General features: G+C 41.9%; 1 non-coding gene and 1 pseudogene across 1 annotated transcript; one reads left to right on the top strand and one right to left on the bottom strand.

Annotated features, from left to right (window-relative positions):
* Positions 1-2,752: 2,752 nt before the first annotated feature.
* LOC112414383 (RNA transcription, translation and transport factor protein-like) overlaps positions 2,753-9,512 on the top strand; it is a 29,415-nt pseudogene continuing 22,655 nt past the window's right edge.
* On the bottom strand, positions 3,264-3,373 carry LOC112414468 (U6 spliceosomal RNA). The gene has a single exon (XR_003006162.1). It is a non-coding gene; the product is annotated as a U6 spliceosomal RNA (small nuclear RNA).

The raw sequence follows: 9,512 nt of genomic DNA, 5'->3' as shown, positions 1-9,512 counted from the left end.
ACCCCGCATTGGGAGCCCGGAGTGTTAACCCCTGGACCACCAAGGAAGTCCCCATATGCGTACTTTTTATATAAGTAAGAGTCTGGGGAAAGATATGTAACAAATACATAACATAGTATTAAGATTCAGATACAAAGAATTACCGAAAATCAATAAGAAAAAGACAAATGTATTAGTCAAGGTCCAGTCAGGTGACAGAAACCACACAGTAATTTGAACTGGGAAAGCATAATGTAAAGTATTGTTATCTAATAATAGAGGACTTTTAGAGTAATTAATGACTAAGGTGTAAAGAGAATGCCCAAGAATGAAGCAATAGCTGATATAGGGAACAGGCCTTACCTATAGGACTGAGGCAGAGCGCCCAAGGAAAGAACAAATCTGGAAGAGATTCAGACCTCATGAGAGAAGATGCTGCTCCACTAGATGGGGGAGAGGTTTGCTGAGATGCCATAGGCCAGGGCTGACAAGCAGAAAACTGCCCACTTGGGTGAGAACAAAACTCACTAGGGAACTACTTAATGGAGAAGAATAGCTGGGAAGCCACCCAGTGGGTGCCAACAGAACTCACTTAGAAGATGCCCACGTGGTGCCCCTGAAACTCACTGGGAAGCTGCCCACAGGGGTGACTCTAAAACTCAGTAGCGTGAGCACGACTGTTTGTCCCACATACCACTGGTCACCGAACATTGCTAGCCACTGCGCATGACAGGAGCACGAAAAGGACACGGAGATCCTGAAGAGAAGCCCCCTTCCTCCTGCAGTTTCCCCCAAGCATGCTCTACAGACAAGGCTGATTATCATGCCAGCTGGCAAAGGGGAAATATTTACAGGGGTCCATCTTAACTGTCAAAAGCAGGGCAATGAATAGTGGCTTTAATGCTGAGACACAATAAATTGTTAACTGACACCACAAACAAACAACCCAGACTATCCTTAGAAGGATAGAAAAGAAACTGGTAAAATACCTATCTCCAGGGAGAAGTCTGACTGACAGCAAGGTAAAGGTGCGTGCTTTTCATGGGCAGACCCCAGGGGAACTGCCAGGAATGAGACGCCCACAAAGAAATCTACCCCAGAGAGTCAGATGTCATCTGCCAGAGGTCAGATACATCACCTATAAAAGGCTGGATTTCAGAGCATCAAACACAGAACTGAGATGGGGTGGCCAACCGGAGGAGGCATCCCCCACTCTGTGGAACTGCAGGGGGGTCCCCAGAGAGAGGATCGCAAAAAAAAAAATCCACAAAATCACCTCACAGGACAGTCATCCTTAGATTTCCACTACTTCAGTAGTAATCTGGCACCAACGTCATTAGTAGTGAAGTCACCAAAAACAATCTTTCCCTCCCCCTGCCCCAGCCCTAGAGGGACCCAAAACAGGGCCCAGGGAGTGGGGATGGAGGGAAAGGAGAAAAAGAGAAGATGCCAACCATGTGTCCTCCCCACTCTGCAGGCTTCTGAGCCTGGGAAAAAGGGAAACTTTAAATTGGATGAAAGTATGAAGGTTTTACATCAGACTGGACTGGGGCTTTTTATTACCCTGTCTGCCAAACCCACCAGTTGTGGGTTTTTTTTAAGTTTTTTAACTTTTGTTTTATATACAAAGAGGTAATATTGTTTCTGCATAAGGTAGATTCCTGGATGACCCATTCAAGGAAGTTCACTTCGTCCAACTTATTCCACCATGAGGCCAGCCCATAAAGATGGTGAATGATGAGGTAAGCCCTCCCACACCTCCAAATGATGTTCATTCCGTTTCCCAGGGCTGATTTCTATCAGTCCTCTTTCATAATTAAATAAAGTGTCTTGTGAGGTTTTTTCCTGGAAGAATTAAGGCCTTCCTATGCATAAGTATTGTTTCTGCCACTGTTGCTAAAAAACTCCTTTGTGATATTAATCCCCACTGGAGACCAACCCTCTCTATGTCAAACAACAGAGGTGCTCATTTCACTTGAAAGATTGTTTTTAAAAACCTCCAAATTCTTCCCAATTCAAGACCGTTTATATTGTCTCAGTGATCCCCAGAGTTCAGAAGCATTGAAACTTTTTTTTCTATCAATAAAAGACAAATTTAGCTAAAATACGTGCCACTACAAACATTAAGCGGCCTAAATCGCTCCCCTTTGGCTAATAAACATTGCAGAAATTCCAACAGGTAAACTAATCTGAACTCCTACTGTCTTGTCAGGAGAAGATGCATAAAAAATAATCCTGATTTACCCCTATTATTGAAAAAAGAGAAAGAAAGAAAACAAGCCCGAAAAAGATCTTCAAAAGCACTCATAAAGCTGTAAGTTTCTGCCAAGCTCTTATGGGTTTTGTGAAATCTTATTCACAGCACGGCAGTACACTTCCCTGTTTCTGCCATCAATTTGCACCTGGGTTGGTGGATCCACTTTCAAGACCAACAAAGGAAAACTTCTTTAGATTCATGCTGGAAAAGACCTTACCTTGTTCCACTGAGCTCATAAACTGCTGGGAAGCATTGGGGTTTCTCAGTGTAGGTTCACAAGTCGGTCTCTAAGAAGATATCTACCCCATGCAAACACCCAGTGAACCAGACTCTTTTCTTAAAGCGTTTAGTAGATATAGCAACACTGGTAATATTGATAAAATGAGTGCACCAAACCCCTCTCTATGCAATATCGCTATGAGTGAAAGCTTCAGACACACACATTAACAAAGTGACCAAAGTTACTCAATGATCCCATTTTCCTCACAAGAAGCCAAAACTTAAAGAAGCAACTCCATGACCCATGCTGCAGGTAAGTAATATACTTTCAGTATATTATATATATACTGAAAGTATATATAATAATACTTTCAGTCTAAACTGTCCTGGAGGCCTGTGACAATGTTTACAGCTCTGTAAAAAGGGACAATAAAATCGTTAAAAGAATTTTCCGAGGTCTAACTCGGAACTAAAGGTCTAACTAAAGGTTTAGTTTCCGAGGTCTAACTCGGAACTAAACTAAAAATGTATCACTATCTAAATGGTGCTTGATGAACTAAAATTCTAGTTTAAAAAAAAGTTATTTTAATGAACAGTGACTTTCTGAGTCACTGGTGTCTCCAAGATACTTTTGTGGGGGGGGGGGTTGTTTTGTTTTGTTCTGGGCTTAAAGAACAAACATTCATTTCCCAAAGATCTGGAGGCTGGGAAGCTCAAGGTCAAGATGCCTGCAGAGGAGGTGTCTGGTGAGAACCCACTTCCTGAGTCTTAGAGGGCTGTCTTCTGCCGTGTTTGAGTGAGGGAGCTGAAAAATATGGAACACTTCATGAATTTTCATCTCATCCTTGTGCAGGGGCCATGCTAATCTTCTCCGTTTCATTCCAGTTTTAGTACTATATGTGCTGCTGAAGTGATCACTTCAAGACACCTTTGGATCTTAATCACTCACTTGTTCTTTGATCAAATGGAAAACCACTGCATTAATTCCGTTTGGGCAAGTTGTCACTATGACCTTACTTGGTCTTGTTGCTTCTTGCTGGAGAGATTTTCCTCTACTCCTGTCTCTATAACTCAGGGGCTTGTACCAGTGATCGTGACCTGACTGTAAAATTCTAGTTTCTAAAAAAGCAGAATGCAAGGCTATTGGTTGGTCTAGAATGAGTTTGTCTCAAAACATGTTTTGTTAAATACATTGATTTCCTGAGCTGACCACTGACCAAAGTAATATTCTGCTGTCCCTGTCATTAGTAGCTTTAACCTGCTTTTCTATCTCCCAATCCAAGGCTGTCCCCAAAACTTCACTAGATGAACCTTAAGTCAAAATACCCAAGTTCTGAGGACTGCATCTATCTCAAAAAAGAACATGACATTCTAATTTATTTAAACCTCACTTTACAGATAATGTTGGCTCAGAATTAAACAAAAACTTAAATAGAAAACTCAGTCAAACAAGTTATTCACATGAAGTCATAAACCAGCAACCATCCACCCATGAACCCACACACTCATTCAGCCCCCAAATATTACTGAGCACTTACAAAGTGCCCACGTGCAGTATTAATTGCTTGGAATGGCTCTGTGAGGAAAACAGACAAAATCCCTGCCCTTACGAAGCTCCCATTATAGTGGGGATGGAGGGAGGAGTGGGGGAACAGAGAAGGGTGCTGCCCGGCTGGTGCCAGTACCTCTGAAGGGGGTTCAGTGAAGCTGCTTCTGCAGGTGTTAAAAACACTGCAAAGTGGATTCAGCTGCTGCTACAGGAAGGAACTGCCACTGCTGGGGTGAAGATCTGTAGCTGGAGAGATGTTCACCGGAACAGGAAGCAAACTGGGAGGAGCAAGTCCCTTCCTCCTCCTCCATCCTGCAATCTCCCTCAGGCATTGTCTATGCAGAGTCTAACGGGGACCAGCTGGCAAAGCAGAAATGTAGTTTGCAGAGTCCCAGCACCAGCATTGCAAAGAATATAGGAAGGTGAGTTGGAGCTAAAATAGCTTGTAACTGGCACAATAATGAAAAGATAATTTAGGTTAGAAGATGATAAGGGCTTTGGGGGGAAGAAAAGAGCAAGGTAAAGAGGATCAGGAGAGTGTTACATTTTAAATAGGTCGATCAGGGTGGGCCTCATTGAGAAGGTGATTTTTGAGTTAAAACTTAAGAGTGATGAGATGCACCCCTAATCTAACAATGGTCCTATCCAAGATGTCTTCCAGTCAGTCACTGCACTGCCAGTAATTGTCTAAGGCCAGCAAAATTCACTCCTTCAGGCCTTTCTTACCCAGATTTATATTTGAGACAGAACTGCTCCTATTTCTCACATTTCCTTTCCCAATCCTATGTAAACAGATGCTTTAAACTGAATCTCAGGGACAAAGCCCTTTCCTAAAACTGAAAAGATACCTGATCTGAGGTGGAATCACCTGGCATGACTCCATATTCCAAGAACATTCTAGAGAAAGCTTCTTCTCTGAAACAGAGACTTACAATATACACACACACACACACACACACACACACACACACACACACAGAGGCATTCTTCAGCCTATGAGACTATTGATGCCAAGGCTGGGAATAAGCAAATTTGTGAAAGTTGTCCAATCATCTAAGAAACCATTTTAGGGGGAATTCCCTAGTGGTCCAGTGGTTAGGATTCTGTGCTCTCACTGCCAAGGGCCTGGGTTCAATCCCTGGTCAGGGAACTAAGATGCCACGAGCCGTGTGGTGCAGCCAAAAAAAATTTAATAATAATAAGAGTAATGCTGCACCTTTGAGCTTTCAGAAACCATTTTAAACATTTGCATATTCCGCTATGTAAAATATAAGGGCTTTTCAGATAAATAGTAAAAGCCTGGGTGGAGTGACCCACAGAACCAAGTAGCCTTGAAATACACATTAAAACCATGAGGAGACATCACAACACTCCCATCAGAATGGCTGAATTAAAAAGACTGACAAATGTTCACAAGGACTTGGAGCAACTGGAATGCTCATCTCTTGCTGGTAGGAATATAAGGTGGTGCAACCTCTTTGGAAATCTGTTTAGCAGAATTTTCTAAAGCTAAATATATGGCTACCTTCTCATTCAGCAATACCAATCCTAAGTATACACCCAAGAGAAATGGTTGCACAAAAAGACATGTACAGAGTGTTCCTAGTAGCTTGACTTGTAATAGCCAGTGACTGGGAAAAATTCAAATTAGTCAACAGATGAACGGGCAAATAAACTGTGGCAGAGGCATATAATGGGCTGCTACTCAACAGCAATGACAACAAAACAGCCCTCTGTACGCTTGTCCATGCAGGACCCTATGGGGCCTTCCTGGGACAGACCTCCCTATGTCCTGCACCTTCCTCTTGTTTGTAGAAAAACTTTAGCCTCCTAGGCCTTCCCCAAATTCCAAAGAATAAATTTAATCAGAGAAGTGAGAAAATGCAGAAGCAAAGGGAAACAGTCAAGCAAGACAAAATAATAATAGTTTAGCCATTAAACGGAGTCAGGGACGTTTAGTTCCTCCTCAAGGGCTATAGATAATATTCTGAGCCGTGTCCGTTGAGCTGTTTTGCAGATACTGAAACCCCCACCAGATGGAAGAAGTTAACTGTATGCTATCCACAAGCATGGAGACCCCAGACCAGTTGGAACCAGAAGGCTGATGGTGTTGACTCCCAATTACCTCACTACCAACCAATCAGAAGTATGTCCACAAGCTAGTCATGCACTCCATGACCCCCGTCCCTTACCCTGTCTTTAAAAACCTTTCCCTGAAAGCCATCAAGGAGTTTGGGCCTTTTGAGCATTAGCTGCCTGGACTCCTTGCTTGGCACCCTGCAATAAATGGTACATACTCCTTCACCACAACCAGTATCAGTAGATCAGCTTTACTACACGCGGGCAAGCAGACTCAAGTTTGGTTCCATAACACACTCAATAACTTCGATGAATCTCAAAAACAAAAATATTGTGCAAAAGGAGCCACACACAAGAGCACATACCGTATGTGCCAGAACAGGCAAAACTGATGATAATAGAAGTCAGAACTGTGGTTACCTCCAGTAGCGGGGTGGTATGGACTGGGAAGTTTTGAGGGAGCTGGCTGGGTTGCTGAAAGCATTCTCCACCTTGATCTGGGTGGTGGTCATGTGGATATGTACATATGTGAAAATCCATCAAGCATTTAGGATTAGCCTGGCTATGAACTCTGTAATCTCTGTGTTATCCCTCAATAGATAAAAGAAAAAGAGAGGAAGAGAGGGAGGCAAGCATCTTTCCTTAGGGAAGCATGGTAAGAAATCAAATAGTTTATAATCATCAGCTGACTGCTCAAAGAGAAGTATGTGCTCAAATCTATCAAATAGGATGCAGCTTCATCAATCGAGAGAAACACATCAGAACAAACCAATTATAAACCAAATTCAAGCTGCTGTAAAATCTTTGAAGGTTATTCTAGTCAGCTCCACAAACTGGACAAGTACCCTTAAAAAACCCTTTAAAATACTAAAACGTTTGTCCTGTGTTTCCTCTTATATGACAAATAGTGATGCCTTAAATCTTCCTATGGACAAATTAAAGCAAGTCCTAATCAAAAAGGCACTTAACCAAATATATACATCAATCAAAAAAGGAAACAAATAGTTCTGATATAATTTGATCAGTATTCTTTAGAATAGTAGAGGAGAGTGTGGACTTTGGCTGGCACTCAGTGTTTGAACAAACAGTTCAAAAATTATGCTTCTCTGTCTCCACAATACAAGACAAATATCTGAAACCACCTAACCAAGTGGATGACATAAGCCAGTTCATTAACTGCAAGACATTTTTCAGACAGCTGGTCAGCTACACAAGTCCCCCACCCTTACCCCTACTGAAGGACAGTTCAGGAGATATAAAAAACATTTGATTAGTAAAGAAACAACACAATGCCCAACATCAAGGGCTATGGTAATTAGTGATAAAGCCATTTCGTGTAATTGTGTAGCACTTAAAAATCATGGAGTAGAAGTCTACTTATTGACATGGCCAATAGACACACAAAAAGATGCTCAGCTTCAATGAAAATCAAAGAAAAGTACATTTAAACCTAAAGAAATGTATTTTACAAAATTATCTGTAGTTAAAAAAAATCTAGTAACAACCTAAATGTCCATCCACAGGGGAATTTTTTAATAAGTTATAGTGTACCTATACTGTGGAATACTACACAGAACAAAGAGAATGAAGCAGATCTAGGTGCACTGACAAGGAAACACAACTCTTGTATATAATGAATTATTTTTAAATTTTATTTTATTGAAGTAGAATTGATTTACAATGCTGTTAATTTCTGCTGTACAGCAAAGTGACTCAGTTACACATATATATATACATTCGTTTTCATATTCTTTTCCATTATGGTATCACAGGATATTGAATATAGTTCCATATGCTATACAGTAGGACCTTGTTGTTTATCTGTTCTATATATAATAGTTTGCATCTGCTAATCCCAAACTCCCAATCCATCCCTCCTCCACCCCCCTATAATGAATTACTTTTAAAACCACAGAAGAATCTGTATAAAGAAGCTTTTCCACTTAAATTTCAATGTCTATAGATTCACAAAAGAAAAACTCCAGAAAAAAGAATGTCAACACTTCCCTCCACCAACAGATGGCAAGGACTATAGTGAAAGGTCACTTGAGACCTGCCATGGTGAACAATACAGTCCATTACTCAACTGTGTTGACATCCTTGTGCCCAAGTAATTGTTCACACATTGTCAACCCCATAATAACCAATAAGCATAACACCTGTGAGAATCTTGGAAGCACTAATAAGAGGCAAAATTACAAAAGTAACCAATGTAGAAATAACATTTACTTTGAAAGTGGTGAGAAAATGAGGAATGGAAAGTTACAGGTGCATCTGGAAGGAATTGTCACAGTGAGAACAGTTTTAAATCACAAAAAAATAAAGCATGCAATAAAGGAAAAGAGCTGTGTCTATTCAACCCAAACTAAGCAGAAAAGAAAAAAAAGAAAAGTGAGACTGATGAAATGGAAAAAGTTTCAATCTGTGGCTAAATGATCAGGATCAAATCAGCTATTGATCAACTAATTTGTCTGGAAGTAAGAAGTGGAAAGAGTTCAAGGTTAAGCCCAAATTGACATCAGCTCTTATGAACTTAAGGAGAGGGAAGGGGATGAGCCCCAGGGCTGGGAGCACCCCCTACCCCAGTTAACCCCAGGTGACAGAGGATGGCTCCTGGTGCCGGCCTCCTGCCACCAAGCAGCTCCACTGCTCTCGGTTTCCCCTCAGCTGCCTAGAGAGAAGAAACCTTGAGAGGCGGCAGTCTCCCTAAATTGATTCCCCAGCCCTGAGGATTGGAGAAAGAGGGAAGAGTAAATCATGTTTCTGTTTGCATCCTAACACTTTTAGGGCTTTTGCATGGCCAACATCACCCCACATGAGACAGGAGGGATTCGACAAAAACTGGTTAGAACCTACTAGGCCCAAGATGGCGGAAGATTCTACTTCCAGTAGACCTCGAGCCTCATTATACACTCATTGTAATACATTAGCATAAGCCAAGTGACACACACACAGGTGCCATGACAGTTCCGAGGTTTACCTAAAAGGCCAAAAGTGGGCGGTGGCCCAAATTCTGGAAATTCCCACCCCTTCTCCAAAATAGTTGGAATAATCCTCCCACTCATTAGCCTATGAAATTACCCAGCCCATAAAAACTAACATATTTCGGGGCGCTATCACTTTCCACAACGACCCTATGCCCTGGGACGAGTTTCCCTTCTCAGAAGGACAGCATTCTGTCTATGGAATGTGTACCTCTCTAAATAAACTTGCTTTCACTTTACTATGGCTCGGTCTTGAATTCTTACTTGTGCAAAGCCAAGGACCCTCACTTGGCAGCCTACCCCATCCCTATCGGTCACTTGCCCGAGACCTGGGACATGACCATCCTCTCGTGCCCCATTTTCCTGCAACACATAGGCACCTGCCCTGGAGGAAGGTGAAGATTTGTTCTAAGACACTGGGGGGGTGTGGGGGTGGGCAGGGAAG

Source organism: Neophocaena asiaeorientalis, unplaced genomic scaffold (genome assembly GCF_003031525.2).
Source record: "Neophocaena asiaeorientalis asiaeorientalis breed wild unplaced genomic scaffold, Neophocaena_asiaeorientalis_V1.1 scaffold79, whole genome shotgun sequence".
NCBI classification, from domain to species: Eukaryota; Metazoa; Chordata; class Mammalia; order Artiodactyla; family Phocoenidae; genus Neophocaena; species Neophocaena asiaeorientalis.
The sequence above is the reverse complement of the archived record's forward strand: the minus strand, read 5'-3'. Positions and strand labels throughout refer to the sequence as shown.